Here is a 20,446-nt window from a genome sequence, read left to right as displayed (position 1 = left end):
AGCACATCGACAAGTTTTCCCTCAGTACGAAACCGAGGTTTAATCGACCAGTAGGAGAAAGGCGTGAGTTCTGAAGGTGTTGCTAGCTGACTAGTGGCAGAGCGCACTACCGGCATCAGCAAGAACGTGGAACCTGCACACAACACAACCAAAGTACTTTGCCCCAACTTACAGTGAGGTTGTCAATCTCACCGGTTTGCTGAACACAAAGGATTAGACGTATCGAGTGGAAAGAGATGTTTGTAGTAATTAAAGAGAACAGAGCTTTGCATTAAGTAACAGGGCAGAATTGCAGTGATTGAATTTATCAGTGTAAATGAAAGGACCGGGGTACACAGTTCACTAGAGGTGTCTCTCCATAAGGATAAATAGCATGCTGGGTGAACATATTACAACTGGGCAATTGACAGGATAACAACCATACATGACAATATGATTACTATGATATTCGTTTGGGAATTACAACATAATACATAGACTGTAATCCGACTGTGTCTATGACTAATAATCCACCTTGTGGCTATCGTCCGAACCCATTTCGGTATTAAGTTGCAAGCAATAGATTATCGCATTAAGCAATGTGTCTAAAGTAAACAATAGAATTACTCTCGGATAAAACATTGTTGTTTTCTCCCTAGTAACAACAACATATCTACAATCTTAGAAGTTACTGTCACTCTCCCAGATTACTAGAGGCATGAACCTACTATTGAGCATAAATACCCCCTCTTGGAGTCACAAACATATATTTGGCTAGAGTATCTACTAGCAACAGAGAGCATGCAAGATTACAAATACAATATGCCATGAATATATAATCGACCTCAATATATTATACAATATTCATCGGATCCTAGCAAACACAACATGTAGCATTACATAAAGATGATCTTGATCATGTAGGGCAGCTCACAAGATCTGTACATGAGGCACAAATTGGAGAAGACAACAATCTAGCTACTACTATGGACCCGTAGTGCAGGGATGAACTACTCACGCATTACTTCGGAGGCGGGCATGGTGATGTAGATGCCTCCGGCAATGATCTCCCCCTCAAGCAGGGTGCCAGGAAGAGCTTCAGAACCCCCACCCCCCCCCCCCCCCCGAGATGGGTTCTGCCATGGCGGCCGTGGCGAAACTTTTCGTGGATGGAGGCTCGGGTATTCAGGGTTTTCCTGAGACCGTGAATAAATAGGCGGAGGGGCGATGTGGGTGGCCACCTGGGTGGGCCACACCATGCCTTGGCGTGAGCCTAGGCCTGGCCGCGCAAAGGGGTGGTTTGGCCCCCCTGTGGCTCCCCTTCGACTCTCCTCTGGACTTTGTCTTCGTTACGGTAAAATATTGACTTCGGCTTTTGTTTCGTCCAATTCCAAGAAAATTTCCGGTACAACTTTTATGAAACACAAAAACAACAGAAAACATGGAACTGGAACTGTGGCATCTTGTTAATAGGTTAGTGGCAAAACATGTATAAAAGTGCAACGAAGTATAAGCAAAACATATATGAATTGGTGTAAAACAAGCATGAAGCATCAAAGATTATAGACACGTTTGAGATGTATCAGATCCCAGCAAACACAACATGTAGCATTACATAAGGATGATCTTGATCATGTAGGGCAGCTCAGAAGATCTAAACATGAGGCACAATTTGGAGAAGACAACCATCTAGCTACTGCTATGGACCCATAGTCCAGGGATGAACTACTCACACATCACTTCGGAGCCGGGCATATCGATGTAGATGCCTCCGGCGATGATCTCCCCCTCCGGCAGGGTGCCGGGAAGAGCTTCAGAACCCTCCCGATCTAGGGTCTGCAATGGCGGTCGCGACGGAACTTTTCGTGGATGGAGGCTCGGGTGTTTAGGTTTTTCCGAGATCGTGAATAAATAGGCGGAATGGCGAGGTCGGCGGAGGCCAGGGTGGCCCACACTACCCCTTAGCGCGAGCCCAGGCTAGGCCGCGCCAAGGCATGGTCTGGCTGCCCTGCGCCTCTTCTTCGTCCCCCTTTGGACTCTGTCTTCGTTACGGAAAAATATTGACTTCAGCTTTTGTTTCGTCCAATTTCGAGAATATTTCTGTACAACTTTTCTGAAATACAAAACAACAGAAAATAAGGAACTGGCATGTGGCATCTTATTAATAGGTTAGTGCCGGAAAATGTATAAAAGTGCAACGAAGTGTGAGCAAAACATATATAAATTGATGTAAAACAAGCATGGAGCATCAAAAAAATTATAGATACGTTTGCGACGTATCAGAGTGCGCGATAGATCCCGCCGCCGAGGCAAGGAAACGAACTGCGAAAGGCTACCAAGGCCCGATAGGTGGCAGGCAGGGTGGGGCCGTGTCGATGTCGTTGTCCATGGAGGATGCCGAGTGTGTTTCCTATCTTTACTATTATATTGGAGTTGGGGATGGTGTCACTTTGACATCAAACATTCGGAAGATCCTAGCCGTTCGTCATCGCATCCGACGTCAGATCGCATACAGCGTCAATTACACACGCGTAAGGAAACAAACCTATTCAGCATCAATCAAAGATATTTACAAATCGCGTTCATAAGGAAACATACCCATTCAACATCAATCAAGGAAACACATGCTCAATAAATCAAGGACATACATCCAACGCAATCACGTCCACAAGGAAACAGACCCGTCCAACATCAATCTTTGCCTTCATCTATACTTCTTTACTATTATATTTCAGTTGGTCGTACGTCATACAACACATTTGGTGAAGGAGATTGGGAAGATCCTGACCGTTCAATCTATACTACCAGAAACCAGTATTTTCCCCACGGCCAAGTACCTACGGGAAATAAGCTAGAACCGTCAGGATAATAGTTCCTGTCAGCTGACCGACAGGAAAACACCGTCAGGACTAATTTGACAGGGAAATTTTCAATGCCTGACGGTTGGCTGACAGGAATTATTTTCCTGGCGGTTGTTCTTGCTCCCAGGAAAATATCAGCGTCAGGTCTAAGAAGTGTTATTTTCTACGTCAGGTAACCGACAGGGAAATGTGTGTTTTCTGACCCGTTCCTTCCCTACATGAAAATGCTACCGTACTGTCAAGGATAATAATCTGCATGGCACTCAAAGTGCTCTCATGAAACAAATCTGAGCACAATCCACATCATACAGTAAAATTATTTAGTAAATACACATTCAGCCATATCCAATTCATATTCAAGTACACTCATCCAGAATCAATCCATAAATAAGATTGTAACAATCCACTGAAACATGTTCCAGTAAATGATAATTGACATATACAGACTTTGCCCAAAAGCGGGTAATAAATGTGCCACACATACATGAGACCGCCACTCTAATTTGCTTCCAGCACACTGCACATGGCAGTACAATTTAACACAAAATACATGAATTTCCAAGTCATACAAGTTCATGATAAGTAACATTGCCTACATACATATATCTCCACTATTTCCAATCCATCACATTCCACTAACAGTGAATGCAACAAGAGATCCAACATACCATAAGAGTGTCAATAATTAGTTGAAGTGCGGGTACACTAGTGAGATCCTCCTTCGGAAGCACAGTTGCTCTCACCATTGTTGCTACCTACAATGTTGCCATGGCCAAAGAGAACAATTTTCAAAATGGAACAACACATAAGACATTTAAGGAAAGAAATTGTCAATGATGTACAGCCTTGGCACTAGTAAACATGGAAAAGCATCACTATCTACAGAGTACTCGATGCAAAGATCCTTTTTCTTAGAAACCTTCTTTTTGCAATGAGCTAGTATCGTTATCACAGTTTACCTTACTGGGCAGCACCAACAGGGTACCTATATAAATTTGTATTGTTGTATATAGCAATTAAGGACCAACATTATATAAATTTTACCAGCTTTACTCTCACAGCCAAATCATCCAAGACACTCTGTTGCATATGATGTTTCAGATGTTCTATATATAACTACATAGCAGAAGTCAAGTACATAAAAGCAATGCAGTTACAAGAGATTGATACCTTAATAATTGTAGTAGCAAGATGAAGCATCTCCTCCATCACATCACAGTTAAATACTAATGGAGGTTCTGGTAAAGAATCCTAACATGATAGAAACAAAAATAGGACTGGCATAAGAAATAGGACACAAACAAAAGTTAATTATGGATTGGTAATTCGATAGGTGTTCTCAAGGATTATAAGCCAGGGAACGCATGTTCTATAGTAGTACCAGTAAGCTATAAACATTCTTCACATTTAGCTGTCTTTGTGGGAACACATCATCTGCAGCAAGCTAAAAAAACAGAGCAGAATTTGTTCCGGTGCAGATTAGAATCTGTTGTTTGAACCTGGCATCAAAAGAGTGTCAGCAGAGTATATTCAGCAATGGTATGGTATGGTATGCTGACTACATTCTCTAGCTGAGTCAATAGTAGAATACCTTCTCGGTACACGGAGGCACCATGCCTTTTCTCAGCTTGCTGCAAAAATAACGCACCTTCAGTAGCACCTAAATCTATGAGCTACAAGATAGAACAAAGCTGTTTCTTCCATCGTGAAAACTAAAATAAAACAACGCACTGAAAATTCAAAAGGCCCTCATTTTGCCGCAGTTATGAGTAATAATCTCACCAATGACCATGAATCCATGATTGATACTTACCACACCAAAACGAGTTGCGGAAGTGGATGGAGGTGGTGATCGGAGGAGAAGGGAGGGTCAGAGGACGGCGCTCGTGCACGGAGCTGTGGTGGCAGGTTGCGCCGGAGGAGGTCAAAAGAGAAGGGGGTGGGCGTCGCTTGCTGACGGAGGTGGGGGAGCCGGCGGCCGTGTTGGTCGGAGGAGAAGGCAGGTGGGCCGCGCTCCCGGTCGTATGTGGTAGCAGGTAGCGGTGGAGGTCAGAAGAGATTCGAGGTCGGAGAAGGCAGTGGTGGAGCTCTGGGATGGGATCTGGTGTTCGGCGGCCGCAGGTGGATCTTGTAGCCGGCGGCCGCCGGTGGATCTTGTAGCCGGCGGCAGCGGATGGATCTGGTAGCCGGCGACCGTGGATGGATCTGGTGGCCGGCGGCCGCGGATGGATCTGGAGGTCGGAGGAGAGGGAGACTGGCGGCACAGGAGGGCGGCGACAATGGTGAGGAGGTGGGAGGCGGCGGCGGCGGTGCGTGTTGAAGACGAGAAAGTGGGGAAAGTTTCTAGGCCGTTTGCCTTATGTTCTCTTTTTTTTCTCTAGACAAATATCGCGCGAAGTTTCCAGTGTTGGCGCGCGGTGAGGGGAAATTTCAGCGCGAACTGCGTTTCATGGGCTCCGATGGCGGGTTGGCTCTGATCTTTTTCCTGTGAGCTGACTAGAACACAGGAAAATGTGTTATCCTGAGATCCACTTCGGGCCTCACAGGAAAATTCATAGCTGAGAGGAAAATGTCGGTTTCTGGTAGTGAGCTAATCCTCGGTCTACGCTTTCTCGGATCAAGTCAGAGCTCGAATGTAATTATGGTATATCATTACTCATGATCGAGGCATTGTATGAGACGGTATTTCTCATTCCTAGCCTGGTGCTCCTATTTTAGGCAATCACGGTAATTAGAAAGATAACTTTCCTATTTCACGAAGCACATTCTAGGAAAATACTACACGTCTAGGAAGAACAATCATTACTTTCCTAGCTAATCACGGTCTCATGGGGCCAAACCTACGCCTACCCAAAAAAAAAACCCTCTAAGCCTATCGCCCCGTCTCCTAGCGCTTTGAATCCCTTGAAAATCACATCTCCCGATGCCGAACACCAGCCCCGCAGCGATCGTTGTCCTCCAACCCACAGACTGTTTGGTGTTGGCCTCTCTCCACTCCGACTTCATCCCGTTGTCGCCCTCGCTCAGCACCTCCAGGCTCGTCTGCTCCACATATGCCGCCGCCGGAGCGACCACGAGGTGGCGACCATGGCAAGCTAGAGGTAGTTGGGGAGGCAGCGCCGCAAGCGGTGGGTGCAGGTTCCGCCTCATTTTCTCCATCCCAGTCCTCCATCCCTGCTAAGGACATCACCTCCTCCCCTAAGGACGCCGCTGCCGTCTACGACAACACCCGCCGCCGCACCCTTCACGACAGCGGCGCTTCCAACTCTGGGATTACACCTTCTCCCTTCTAGGTTTCCGCTTCCATATTCCCTTCCAAGATCATGTCGCCACATCTAGTATTGTCGCACCGCCACGACAACAACCCAGGACCGCTCGTTGCCACTCCAAGGCCTACAAGGCCTACAACTTCGCCAGATCCTCTGACAAAGTAACCCGACCTTCTCGTATTCATTAGTTTTTTCCTTTTTAAGAGATTGATTGACTGATCATTCGGAATTATGATAGGTGATGGCTCTTTCATGTTTGGTTGAGCTTGTGCTTCATGCTCCTGGCTCCAATAATAAATTTGATTTCCTTGTCTCAGTATGTTTTGTAGTAGACAATAGGATAGATACTGAGGCATAGACTGATTGCTTTGTATGTCTTTGTTATATTAAGAATTTATTTATTAGGAACCAGTGGCGTAGTAGCTTGTATGCTTGACATCTTTGGGACATTGTGAAGGTTATGTCCTTTGGCACTTTTCTCAAGATAAACCGTAAAGGTAAATATTGTGACTTAATATCATCTACTGAATTGGAGAATTTTATCGTGTGAATATTGACAATTTGGAATTTTTATTCTTGGGATGAATCCACAGAAAGTACTAATCAGTCAGATTAGGACAGGATAATGCGCTTCCAATGTAGAGACCAGGCATGTCCCTTCTTTTCTTAAGAAATGTTGTTTTACAAAAAAAACTCAACACATTGTTGATTATTATTACCCTGTCTTGCAGGATGAATGATTTACAAGGCTCCAATACAGAAGGTACAGCTCATTGCTACAGAGGCTAGAATCAAAGGGAGCATGAGCTCCAATACAGAAAGTACAATTCATTTAATAGTAAAGATATTTTAGACCCATGAGCTCTATTTTTAATTCCTAATATACAACAATGCATTTCAGGAAGTTTGGTTTATCCCGTTTCTTTGTTATCTGTATTGAGATGCAACTGATAATAATAAGTTCATCACGAGGACACAAGTGTAGCTTTGAAGTCAAGTATGGTGAGTCATATTGGAGCTCTATAGTCGTTCATGATCATTGGCCTATAGGAAGTCAACTATAAATATCTGAGACATTCGTGTCATACTGTGTTGTGACATGTGCCTTTTATATTATTTTCACCCATCACAAATATAGGCAACAAATTATCATTCAAACTTATGGCATACAGTGTTGCGTTTTTAATTATGCATTCCTCCCTTCTTATACATTTTTTTTTCTGTGTGAGACTTAGGCTTGTGGATATGTGGAGAAACATGTATGTATGAAAGCCATCAGGTTCAGAACCATATTTCCTAGCAGGCCAGTCTCCAACAGAACTCGCAGTAAGCCAAGAATATACTTTTATTGTTATGCAGCATCTCTATTGGAAGTTGAAGTCTCTGCATGGCATCAATCCATTTCCAATCTGATCACCTTGCAGCGTGAGTATATTACCATCCTTAACCAAGGGATTAGTTTCACTTCCTGAGAATCTCACCTGCGCCACTTCTTTGTCTAATACAAATTCTTCGCAGACTATCGCGCCATTACTCTGCTTAATATAAATTCTTTCCAGTCCATCAGCACGAGGCTTCCTATTTACAAGTCTACCACAAGCCTAAGTCGCCGCTGCATATGTACATATGTACTACAAGTTTTCGCCGCTGCACTAAAATAACCTGTAGGAATGATCTAAATGGTTGAACCTCAGTCGGATTTTCACTGCAAGTGTTGGAATATCACTATGTTGTAAATAGTTGTTCCAGTATTTGTTTCCGAAGGAAATATTTGTGTGAGAAGGCATTACTGTAATAACTTTGAAGTATGCCTTGTTGCTATTGTAATTTTGAATTTTTCATGAAACTGAGTTGTGGCAAATGATGTACAAGTTTCCATAGTTGGTGTTGATTTATAAGTATTCATTGTCTGCGTTTAGGGATACATGTGCATACTTATGGATTAATTAGGTTCTTTGTTGAAATAAAAAAGGAGGCATCATGGAAACGCCTGCATGCTGGATTTGGACATAGGTTTTTGTTGATATTGTTATTAAGTGCAAGGAAAGCAATTTGTGAGAAACCAGTTAGCTTAACAATAGGGCTATGTTGTTTTTTCAAATGTTTCATTTTTTACATGGTTGTATTGTTTTCATGGTAGTAAAAACGAAGAAAGAAATAAAAGTAGATTGATTTCATGGTTCTATTAATCATATCTGAATTGCTACTATTTATTCAGAAAATTTCTAATAGTCAATTCAAGTACCTATGTTTTTAATTTTGACTGGATTATTCAATTGATGGTCAAACGAATATTTTACAAATGGATTTGCTTACAATTGCAGTTGCACACTGGATTGTTTGGAAATGCACAATGGATGGTATGGAGGGTGTCATTGGTGGATACGACAGGATTTACTCTAATATGATCTACATGTACTTCAGAAGTTAAGATCCTAGGCATATATTTGCTTCAGACTTTTGTTTGGGTTAATGACTTCAGTTTACACCGCCTTCATATTTGGTTCTACGTATCCAATAACTCTCTCGATTTTACGATTTTTCTGTGGCGTAATATACGTATGGTGTAGAAATATGTGTGGTGTTGAATTGTACGGACTGGAAAGCGAACATTTTTAGAACAATACGTAGCACTATTTTGTAAGTACGTGAATAGTTACATAAATTCTAAGTTTACATGTGCGAGTGTAGCAACGAAAAACTATAAAAAACCGTAGCAACGCACGGGCATTCAACTAGTAGAAAATAATAAGAACTAGATTTAAATGTGCGCCTTGGCGCACGATCCCGTGAAATTCATATTCATCTTTATTTTGTATGACGATGATAAAAATAGCTGCTAATATGATTTCACATTTCGTAGATTTTGAAACGCACCTTTGTACACATTCTCCGGTTTCGTATTGAAATTTCAAATAAGTAAAACTGATTAGACCCCGAGCTTAACAATATTAGATCTTAGGCGTAATAATATGATGTAATGAGACCACTACAGGATTAGCAACAGCTTATGCATACCCGTCGGTACGTTCCAAAATGATAAACACCTATTTAATCGTTAGTTGTTCATTGGATCGTTGCAAGGTTGTGCACATCTTGATATCTTTTACTTTGAGTTTGGACCGAGGAAGCGAGCTCTCGCCGGAAAAGGGCTCTTGAGCAGCTGGCTCTGGTTTTTCGGCGGCGACGCATGGAGGATGCCGGTGATGAGTGGCAGAGACACCTCTGTACTGGATTGCGTTGATCTGGATTCTTGTAGGATGTTTTCTGTAAAGTGTAGACCCCTTTTTCCAAATATTAGGTTCCTAGATCGAGTATTTGCAAGGGGTTGTAATCCTGCCACTTTTAATGGCTATTTTATGGGGTCTTCCAGACGGACCAGACCCCTCTTTGTGTGCAAAAACAAATATTCGAGTTTCTGTTGTACCTGTTTGCTTTTGTGTGTCTACTTACTCGCCACGCGTCTTGTTTATCTGGGAGGTGAGTCTTGTCGGAGTGTGTCCAAGAGCTCCGACATAGGGAGAGACATGTCCAGTGACCGGCGGGGCGAGCGGGCTGCGGGCGGGGTGGCAAGGATGGGTGGAGGGAGCGGGCTGCAGGTCAGCCGAAGGGGTCTAGTGCCGGCGTCATCCTGGGAGATTTTCCTCCGGCGCTGATTTCCTATTTTCAGCTGATGTTGTGTCGAGTGTATCTCGTGCTCCTGTTTATTGTGCTTCCTGATTATGCGGTGGTGGGGAGATTTTGGACTTGCTCTATGTTATGCATGGTGTGTTCGGGTTGGGGAGTTTTGATCCGTGATTTTCATTGAGAGAGACGAACAAGGGTAGGTGTGCTGCGTGTGAGGAGCGCAGAGCGGGGGATTGAGGAAACCGGGGAGTTTGGATCCTTAACTTCAGTCACCCATTCTTCCTCAGCCTGTAATTAGTTTTCGTGGTTCGTTAGCTTTTTAGTTACATTATCTCTTTCTCAGTTTCCATCTGAGTCTTTCTTTCTTCAGATTCTTAGGTTGTTTAGTTCAGTGATCCATTATCTTCAGTTTTTCATATCTTGATCCATTCTCAATCTTGTTCACTTTTCTTCAGAGTCAGTTGTTGATTCCTGACATTTTCCAGGTCAAAAAAAATTCCTGACATTTTCTTGGACTGGTCTTCCGCGTGGTTTCTTTAGTCTGTGCTTTTAGTGGGAGAGAGAAGTTGGAGAAGAAAGAGGAACAAAGCGTTGGAGCAGCAGAGCAGCAGTCGCCTGCAGCCAGGGTGAGCTCTCTATCTCATTTGAAATAATATTTCTTCTCCAATTCGTTTTGCTTATTTCTTCATTTTAATTTGCTCAGTTCTTCACTAAAATTTTCTTAGTTACTAATCTCAACTTTGTTTTAGTGGGAGAAGAAAGGGAAACCAAGCAAAAGAGTAGCAGACCGGAAATTTGCCTTCATCGACAAGTGAGCTTTTTTATGTCTCATTAAATATAATTTGTGGATTTTCTCATTTTTTAGCTGAATTTCTTAAGTTTATCAATCTCAGCCTTTCATTCATATTATTTTTCTCTATTACGCTCAAAATATGCGTCATTTGTTTTAGATTCATTCTTTAGTTTTGATTTTGTCACTCTTCAACAATTATCTTTTCGTTGTTTTTAGATTTTGTTTGTATAGATTGGGAAAGAGATAAGCGGGTATGTATCATGCAACTGTGAAGAGGGAAGATATGGAGCGAGTAATAGGCCGGGGATTTTCTAATCGGCTTTCATGTAGGGTATCCAGATTTTCTTTGTAGCATCAATTGTGGTTTGCGGACATGCATGTTGCAAACTTTCAGTGTGCATATGTTCTAACTATGTGTGAACACCTCCGAGGGTTGTGTCGTGTTTGTTGATAGCTGAACTACCGAAGCTAGTTTTATTACTGAGGATGATGGTGTCATCGCACGCATAGGCTTAGCTGAGATGAGACCTAACCAGGCTGGTTCATCATTGATGGTATGCGAGTCGTCTCAAATAATGGGATAATTTGCTTCCATGGGCAGGACCTTTTGTGTGGCCATTTCACCACTTTTAGCTTTCTTTACTTCACCTTATGTTGCATTTTTGCTCATTCTTGATATACATGCAGGTACTATTCAGTGGTTAGTCATGTTTCTGTTGAAATGCAATAACATATGCTGATTGGTTCTTGGAGAAGGAAGTGTTGCAGCTGTTGTCAAGGTACTATTTAGTGGTTAGTGATGCTCAAGTGGTTGATGCACCAAACTAAGTTTGGTTGAAAGTGGGGCAACCTATCACTCGCTGCTTTTATGTAGCATACATCTACTGGGAAACCCAAAATGTATTTATCTTAATGTGTTTATCTGAACCAGATTGTATCTGACTTGTTTCACATGAATCTGGGTCTCTAGATGAGCTATTAATCACTGGCATACCCTTCCATCAGTCTCAATTCCATCAGACTCAACTTTTAGTCTAACTTCTACCCGGCACTAAGTCTGTGCTGTTGGGCTATTTCTAAGATATATTTTGGTATCTTTTTTTTAGCCAAAATAGTGTCTATTCCCGAAATAAAAAAATGGGATGGTTAATGGTCACTCCTTTTAGCTATGTCTTGAAAGGATTTAACTGCAGCACCGATTGATTTTGTCGAGTTAGTTGAGACGATCTGGATGGAACGAAAAATATTGCGTCCTAAATAGCACCCTCTGTGGTCAAATTGGTCGTGCGGAAAGAGAAGGGCCTTAGCGCCCGACACCTCTTCTCGCATCAAGCAAAGCCAAATTCCTTGGGTCTGACGGGAATCAGGGATAACGACTGGGACTTTAGCCTTGGCACCCATTCTAAGCGCTTGCGTTGTAAATGCCCCTAGGAATTCAGTCTTCCATTTAACTATACATGTTATACAATGACCGAAAACGATAGTCCTTGTAAATATAGAGAAGAATGCAGTTATTTAGATGTTTAACTCAAACTTGGGATATGCACATTTGATTATCAGCACTAAGTCTGCATGTAAAAAGGAACATATATGTAAGTACATTCAAGTCTGCATCATAGGGTGATAGTACGCACCAGTTAACTGTACTGATATGCACTTATAAGAATGAGCAAGTCAGGCTAGATCTATATATTCATGTTTCGATACAAAGCACATAGTGTAGCATTAAACTCAACAGTATATGAAAACACTATTATCCCTGTATAGTAGCCATGATAGCAAACCAAGAAAGGACCTTAGAATTACAGAGCGATTGTCGATATTACAGTACTCCAGCAGTGATCCATAGTAACTGAGTGTTTTTCCTTGGAGCTCACATAGATACTTGTGGCAGTGGTAGATAAGTGGCTATTATTTTCTATTGCAGGTGCACTGCTTGTTCTGGACAAAATGCATACTTCTAGGCTGATTCTTTGGTTTCCTGGTATATACATGCTTCTCGACGGGTTGATCTCTGGTATGTCCAAGCTTCAATATCACCTTGTTCGGAATACGTAGCTGAAGCTTTGTAGTTATGAATTTCCAACTAAGTTAACAATGCATCATATCAGGAAAAGTAAATTTCTATTAGCTAGCATACCATGAAAGATGAAACCTATTTGAATGAGCATAAGCTACAAATATTCAGATTGCAGTACATGGAAATTATATACATTTAACTTTGCTTCGCAGACTCAAAACACATATTAGTGAGATGATGTAATTTATTTCTTCAAAACACGACATTTTTACTATTACTTTCGATGATTTGGAACTAAAGTCAATAAGTCAGATTTCTGCACTGTCTACTTATCCATACAAACTACTTTGGGACGAATAGAAGTTCTCTATTTTTTCAGCAACATTTCTCTCGCATGTATCAAATAAGTATAAAAGATTTTCATACGAATGATCCATATAGCCTAATATAGATACATGATGCTTAGTATCCATTGAAACGAAACCACTTCTTGTAATTATTAGAGAAACTTACTGGCTACCACAAATAATATGACCTTGTTCCACACAGTCCATAATCTAGAATACCGGGAAGAGAGCTACACATGCTACCCTCGCCATTTTGGCAAGAACACCATAATGTGTGAAGTTAGGCCTATGTGGCAGCACTGTAATCCAAAATCTGCATGTACAATAGTTGGTAGAACAAAGGAAATTAATGCGAGTAGAACAAATATCTTTGTACCATCGAAAAATCTGGAGGTGTTTATTAGCACTACCACATGAAGTAAATTTAGTAGAAGAAACTGGAAGGAGGTACACATTAAGAATCTAACCAGTGAATGAAGATATGCTATGTCCTTTAGATGAAGTGTTGATCTCAAGTCGGAACACTCTCGCAGCCAAACGACTCTTGGAGTCTGGAATCACATAATATCGACATGCTAGATCATCCTATGCAAATGAAATAAAACACCAATGAACTTAATGCATGTCAATTAGGATGGGAAGAAACTCCGAGTCAGCAATAATTAATATTCTCAATAATAACATGATTAATAGGAAAAAAGACATGAAAATAAGGTAGGCACATTTTCTGATACTACTTCAGAGAGAACTATATAAACAAAAAAAAACACTGTAGAATTTCGCTTGTATTCCTATACCAGTCTCTTAATCAATGTAGCTGAGTGCATTGTGTGCGCGCCTTAGCTTTGAGATGGAAGTTGTTCCAAACCACGATCCTAACAAAAATGGCATGCATAGCAGAATTACCACAAATGGTTTATTTGTATAAGAGTATGCACATGTGTATAGTAACTATTTTGGATAGTAGGCAATATAAATATACTTTGAGAGTTTTCTTTTGAAAGTCCAACCCAAATGTCCTAGCAGCTTCTGCGACCTTTTGTGATGATTCCGTCTAGAGAGCATGGTGAGCTCAACCATGTCTCTCTTTTATGCTCCTACCATAAAACATGTAGATCTAAGCACATTGCATTTAGGTGTACTATCTACAAAAATCCAGGAAAGAATTGGGGAACCATTCTCACATGTTTTATGTCGAACAAAGTGCATTCACTGAGGTTGGCTGATGTCTAGCTTTTTCTTTCACATGATGCACACATATAGGTAAGCAACATATCCACGAATGTTTCTCCGCCAATCAAAGAGATAGGGTAAAGAAAAATCGAATGCTTGGAGACGAACCTCAGTAGACGTTATGGACTATATAGAAACAATAGAGAATCTGAAACCGTGTGCTACCCGTGTCCTCAGATGATAGCTCCATGAGCTAGGCATTTTACTGAATCTGGCATCAACATAAATATTGATAGCATCTGCTGCAAGAATCAGTTGCTCAATTAGTACTATGGTGGCCACTACATAATTTGTTATGGCCAGGTTGCAGAAGTAGAAAGTCTTTAAACAAACTGATGAATAAAGTAAACAAAAAAATAATACTTGGGGCTGCTCATGGAGGGAAGCCAGGACAACAGGGGCACCACGCTCCACCGCACTGAGGACGACTACTCCACAACACCATAAAACACCGTAAGAAAAAAGTGGGCTTGAGTTGCTTATAAATATTTTATGAAACACTACTCCACAACACCATAAAACACCGTAAGAAAAAAGTGGGCTTGAGTTGCTTATAAAGACAGAGTATGCAGTAAACAGGAAGGATGGAAGTAACAACTGAAGTAGAGGTGAGTTTATTATTTCTATCAGGATGATTACGTACCTGCTCAATACTTTCTGTCCAACTCAGGTCATATTCTTTATTGAACTTCAACTTAACTACCAAAACCATAAATAGCAAGATTTTCTTATCAAACCAAGGTTTCAGTGAAAATGTTAAGCGAAGAATTGAAACATGCTCCCGCAAAGAAGCTAGTCCTTTTTGTTCTGATTACATTTACATGATACCACTTGATAGTAAACACATTCTAAAAAGGAATTACAAATGATGATCCATTAGTCGGAAACTTTAATTATAACCTTATCAGCTTCAACAAAAGTCTCACGGATCTAAATTCAATAGATAAAAAATAACTTTCCATAACTTAGCAAACCTGCAGAACATACCATGAAGGTATCAGCAGAAGACCTTGGTATACACCAATCAATTCCAGTAAAAAAATTGGCAGAAACAATCAAGCGCCGTTCAAATATGGACTGACAAATTCATTTATTAACCAATCTTCCCTTACTAAGAATTTCTACAAGCTGCAAAAACAAACCCCATTTTGTCATTTCCAAAGGAAATAAAGAAATTGACAATGATACAAAGAGCAAAGCTATCTTGAGATTCACTTCACATTTTTTGCCAATGGAAGTACTCAGACCCTTCCATTATCAGTAAAACTACTGCATCTAACATTTCACAAAATTAAACATTAAGAGGAATGATTCTTGGTGTTGGGCCACATGTTTCGAAAGCCATGAAGTCATGAAACCAGAGAAAGGATTCCAGTAAAATCAGATTTTGCATTATTTTGCTTATAATACATGAATTATCTTAGTGTAGAGGAAGATGTGTCACATAATTTAAAAGGCATAATTCTAATTTGAGTAAACTTACATAGGCTCTGGTAAACAATACAAAACACATGCCGGACACTAAAATTGTAGTCGTCCTGTTTTACTCTTCCAGGAAAATTCTGACTGAATAGGTACCACATTATCAGCGAGGAAACTAACACCGACAGTATTGATATGAGGTTATTATAATGATAGAATCAGGAGGCTTACAAACCACAAAAAATTAAAGTAACAAAAATCACTACACATCATTAAAAAAACCATTGCAAGCATCAGTACACAGTATGTACCACTAATTGAGCATGTCACATCTGCTCAATACAAAATAGGTGAGTCAAACGCATGTAATAGCATGTACACAAGCAGATCAAAGGAAGATAGCTACCATCAGATCGAGACAGATGACGTGCACCAGAAATAAACAATCGAGAATCTTCATGCAAGGAAGCATCTGTCATACAGAGACAACCATCCAACCCACATAGAATATAACAGTTGCAGTTGCAACGGCAACTACTCAATGTTTGTTTGGACTCCAAATATACTCCATCCAGTATATGTCATTCAAAGAAAATTAAGGAAAACAGATATATAAGACTGATATGTAATAACCACTATTACACGGCAAAGGACTTGGTACTCGAGGTTGATGGTTCTTCTGGGCTCATATTTGATGCCACTGTCTCTCCAGTGCCCTGATGACCGGCTTCTGAGACAAAGTCAGCAGGTTTAGCTCATCAAGGTAGAGAGTACAAAAATCAAGGAGAAATCACACGCATTCTACAAAAAAAAATTCTGCTTCAGTTAAGATATAAAAACTAACCAAATGGAAGAGCTCAGATGACCTTGGAGCCATCTTCGAAGATAGCTTGCCCCGAAATAGAAAACTAATCTTTGCCCTATATGCCCCTGCCCCTGCCCCACTCTGATCCGCACAACATACACTCTGATCAGCACAACATACACTGCACTTATATGGTACTTCTGAAGGGACCAAGAGGACTGTACATGGGCTTGAAGTCTGAGAAATATTATCCGATGTGTATCAAACAATCACTCACAAAAAATATAGGAATTTACTCAGACATTTCATCAATGATAGCTTGCAATGCAATGAAACTCAGGACTATGCAAGCAAATCACATATACAAAAAAATAAGCAAACATGAGACATTTGACATTGAACTATAATTACCTTTCAGATGAGATAGATGAACTCCAGCTCAAGAGATTTGAGGATATCCATCAGATGTTAATTATGTCACATCCAGGATGTGCATTTCCTGTAAGATAACTTATCATGTTTTTTTCTAGAACATGATGAATCAGGAGTAGATGACAACAAACACATGATAGATATCGTTGCAAGAGTAAATTTTTTGAACGAAAAGAAAGAACCCAACATGCACTATGGCTCGGGTTCTAAATATTTACAATCATTACCTGCTCGAACAGTCAGATTTGGGCCAAGTATTCTACAGAACTGTTCTTGTAGCCCCTGAATACATTTGAAAAAAACAGAGGGTTAAATCAGATGCACAACCAATAAACAATCAATCTACCCCTGAATACATCTAAAAAAACAGAAGGTAAAATCAGATGCACAACCAATAAACAATCAATCTACTCTACAAATGAACACCATTGCCATGGCGACAAGTCTTCTTCCCCATTGGAATCTCACGTCCTCATGTTCCAAGAATATGAGGAAACCGCTGAGAACCTAGGCTGATGCGTAGCAGAAAAAGAAAAGGAGAGACATAAACCTGGGATCCTCCAATCGAATGGTCATGCTGCTGGTCATGGATCCTGGTTCCTCCGGCGTGTGGCAGCCGACGGAGGACTGGGGGCGGAGAGGAGGGGGAGAGAGCCAGCGGAGGAGGACGATGCAGAACGAGAGGTGGTGCGAGAGCACGCGGCGGCGGAGGTAGGAGAGGGATGCGCTGCTTCTGCCGGCTACCAGCTGCTCCTCCCGCACGACGGGCAGCGGCGGCGCGGCTGGGGGCGGAGAGGAGGGGGAGAGAGCCAGCGGAGGAGTACGATGCAGAACGAGAGGTGGTGCGAGAGCACGCGGCGGCGGAGGTAGGAGAGGGATGCGCTGCTTCTGCCGGCTACCAGCTGCTCCTCCCGCACGACGGGCAGCGGCGGCGCGGCTGCACTGCTCCGCCGACCTGCGCTGCTCTTCCGGCCACTATCTGTTCCTCCCGAGGCGCCCCAACGCCCCCCTTCTCCGCATCCCGGCATGGTCGCCCGCTCGATCTGCCGATCCCCCTTCTTCTTCTTGCCAAGGGAGAGGAGGGAGGAGCAGGAGAGACGTGGTGGGATTGGGAGAGGAGGCGAAGCGTGAGGGCATTGGGCAGCGGCGGCTAGGGTTTCTAACTTGGGCTGCCGCTTTTATATGTCACAGTGAAGAAAAACGGACGACCGTCGACCGAGATTCGTCGCAAGGAAGATCCGACGGCTCACGTGCAAGGATCGCTGTGAGGCCCCCTATGGGGGCATCATATATACCTTCAGATACCTGCACCACTCACTGGTTGTATGGTAAGTGGAGGACGGTTCCTTCATCTGATGTTCTATCGAGCTGTTCCTTGACATTATTGCGCATAATTACTTCAGAGTAGAATCTGCATGGAAATAGTAAAGCTCGTGAGTAATCTGAAACAACGTGCTAGAAGTGAAAAACAAAAAAACTTCAAATAATATATTTCAGGATGAAAATAGAGCTTTATCCTTCTAAGAACAAAAGTACTAATAAGATATATCTGAAATCCAAAAAAGGATGAAAAAGAATCTGTTGTTCAGGTCTTACCAAAGATATGTTAATATATAGAAAAAAAAGTAACTGAAAATGTGAAATTCGGAAATCAATGAGGCATATGCAAATACATGCTGTTTCATGTTGGCATGTGAACTACTCAAACGTACTAAACTTGTAAAAAAGGGAACAACCGGGTATTATTTTCAGGCCACATCGCACGCCAGAAGGCTGAGTAGCGAGTATTTCATTCATTGGAATGGGACACTGTTTATAGATCTTCAAGGAATGGTTTAGTTACAAGTCTTCTCCTGATTAATCGTTGCTGCACGCAATGGCTTGAAGCCAATCCATATCCATCGGTACATATTAATGCTGCAACAGATTTCTGTTCATATGCAGACATGTCAAGATGCAGAGGAAGACATCTAACCTGAATAGCACGGGACGTGCAGGAGGAGGCCGGCGCGGGTGTCGCGCGGGGACGTACAAGAGGCGGTCGGCCCGGGCGGCGCATGGGGACGTACAGGAGGCGGCCGGTGCAGGCATCGCGCGGGGACATACAGGAGGCGGGCGTCGCGTGGGGACGTGCAGCAGGCGGGCGGTTGTCGTGCGAGGACGTGCAGCAGGCGGGGCGGTTGCCGCGCGGGGACGTGCAGGAAGCGGCCAGAGCGGGCATCGCCTGGGGATCTGCAGGAGGCGGCCGGCGCGGGCGTCGCCTGGGGAAGTGCAAGGGCGCAGGCCCCGCGCGGCGCTCCCGCGTGGCGGTGGCGTGGACGCTGAGGAGAAGAGCGGGAGGCCTGCTGGACGAGGAGGCTGACTGGGGAAGAGCGAAGCGAGGCGGCGCGAGCGGCGACGGGAGGAGGCGAAGCAGCCGCGCGGGTGTGGGGAAAAGCGGCTAGGGTTTCAACCGTAAGCTGCTCCCTTCTATACCAACGCTGGCCACGAATCAACGGATGAGATGCGCCCATGGAAAGATCCGACGGCTCACATGCGCTGAGCGCTGTGAGGCCCCCTATGGGGGGCATCATATACAACGTTAGACTAGATTTTGATGCGCGCCTTGGCGCGCGACCCCGGTATTTTGCACTGATTATTATTTTGTAGTACAGTTGACAATAAGCTGAAAAAGCGCTATGACCTTCGAGGGGTGAAGTCGAAGCTGTTTTTGGGCAGTGTACGATGACCTTCGAGGGGCGGTCCGGTGAAGGTTCTATTTGGCCCCCACGTCTTGCGCATCTCCTCTCCGGGTCTCGTCTTCAGAATCGGAACTGCCGGCTTCTCGAAGGGCCATCTGTTTGGCATAGGCCAACTTGAGCTTTGCATATGTGTAGCTTTTGTGGGTAGCCAGGATGGCTTGGTAGCTTTTGTGGTAGTCAGGGTGGCTTGGTGTGCCCCTCGTGGCGGCGAGTGGGTAGTTGTGAGTGTGGGCTTGACCCTGTTGCTGTAGGTTTTCGCTCGACTTTCTCCTAAAAACCGGGCACCTTCTACTTAATTAATGGATGAGACAAAGCTTTTGCTTCCGTTTAAAAACCCCCGCTATGATAGCATTTATACAAATGAACGATAAACCGATATTTTGAAATCCTAATATTATTATTGATTAGCTGGTTAATGTGAATACCAAGCAGTAGCATGGCATGAACTTAAATAGAAACAACCAAAACCTAGCAAACAAAAGCAGTAAGTACATATAGAGTAAACACGGAAATAGGGTACACATATCACTGACCATGTGACAATTCATAAATGTGAATCAAACAAAATTTCCTTAGTGTTATCATTCTGGTAGGATGTATCTAAGGCTGAAGTACAATTCCCGTTACAAAACATAGAAGTGGAATAGGAGGATTTGAAGGCTCGTCAACACATCATTTAGCAGACATTACTAAAAGCAGTATAGCAGGTAAGCAAATCATGTCATTGGGTACTATCTAAATTCCCGTTGGTCTACATGATGTAGAACAGGTAGATTTGGGAAGAATCAACGTGAATGCACGAGGAAAACATGAAACTATCTTCGAGATTAAGAATATGATCATATGAGCGACAAATTACCAGCCCCATGTGCGGCATATAAATGCAATGCTTCTATTACGTACCTTTCACTGCCATT

The 20,446-nt window shown here is 42.6% G+C and overlaps 4 long non-coding RNA genes across 21 annotated transcripts; 2 read left to right on the top strand and 2 right to left on the bottom strand.

Moving 5' to 3' along the window:
- Positions 1 to 3,182: 3,182 nt before the first annotated feature.
- LOC127309360 (uncharacterized) lies at positions 3,183 to 5,297 on the bottom strand. Its single transcript, XR_007857129.2, has 4 exons — positions 4,432 to 5,297; positions 4,222 to 4,339; positions 4,011 to 4,091; positions 3,183 to 3,595 (listed from the first exon to the last, which is right to left on the bottom strand). It is a non-coding gene; the product is annotated as an uncharacterized lncRNA (long non-coding RNA).
- A 1,553-nt stretch (positions 5,298 to 6,850) lies between these two features.
- LOC127301166 (uncharacterized) lies at positions 6,851 to 7,960 on the top strand. Its single transcript, XR_007851905.1, has 4 exons — positions 6,851 to 6,930; positions 7,011 to 7,111; positions 7,345 to 7,534; positions 7,628 to 7,960. It is a non-coding gene; the product is annotated as an uncharacterized lncRNA (long non-coding RNA).
- Positions 7,961 to 9,628: 1,668 nt separating this feature from the next.
- LOC127301109 (uncharacterized) lies at positions 9,629 to 11,498 on the top strand. The gene is made up of 3 exons (XR_007851867.2): positions 9,629 to 10,362; positions 10,486 to 10,547; positions 11,217 to 11,498. It is a non-coding gene; the product is annotated as an uncharacterized lncRNA (long non-coding RNA).
- Positions 11,499 to 12,186: 688 nt separating this feature from the next.
- Positions 12,187 to 19,321, bottom strand: LOC127309353 (uncharacterized). 18 transcript variants are annotated; one of them, XR_011743877.1, is made up of 13 exons: positions 18,764 to 19,320; positions 17,339 to 18,199; positions 17,016 to 17,070; positions 16,768 to 16,855; positions 16,396 to 16,593; positions 14,773 to 16,281; positions 14,493 to 14,557; positions 14,081 to 14,371; positions 13,879 to 13,993; positions 13,694 to 13,771; positions 13,364 to 13,481; positions 13,063 to 13,209; positions 12,187 to 12,615 (listed from the first exon to the last, which is right to left on the bottom strand). It is a non-coding gene; the product is annotated as an uncharacterized lncRNA (long non-coding RNA). The 18 variants fall into 18 exon arrangements; XR_011743879.1 differs by having other exon boundaries at positions 14,081 to 14,368; XR_011743878.1 differs by having other exon boundaries at positions 14,081 to 14,557; positions 14,773 to 14,828; positions 15,117 to 16,281.
- Positions 19,322 to 20,446: the final 1,125 nt, after the last annotated feature.

Source organism: Lolium perenne, chromosome 1, assembly GCF_019359855.2.
Source record: "Lolium perenne isolate Kyuss_39 chromosome 1, Kyuss_2.0, whole genome shotgun sequence".
Taxonomy (NCBI): domain Eukaryota; kingdom Viridiplantae; phylum Streptophyta; class Magnoliopsida; order Poales; family Poaceae; genus Lolium; species Lolium perenne.
Note: the sequence above shows the minus strand (reverse complement) of the source record. Positions and strands in the feature narration are given on the sequence as shown.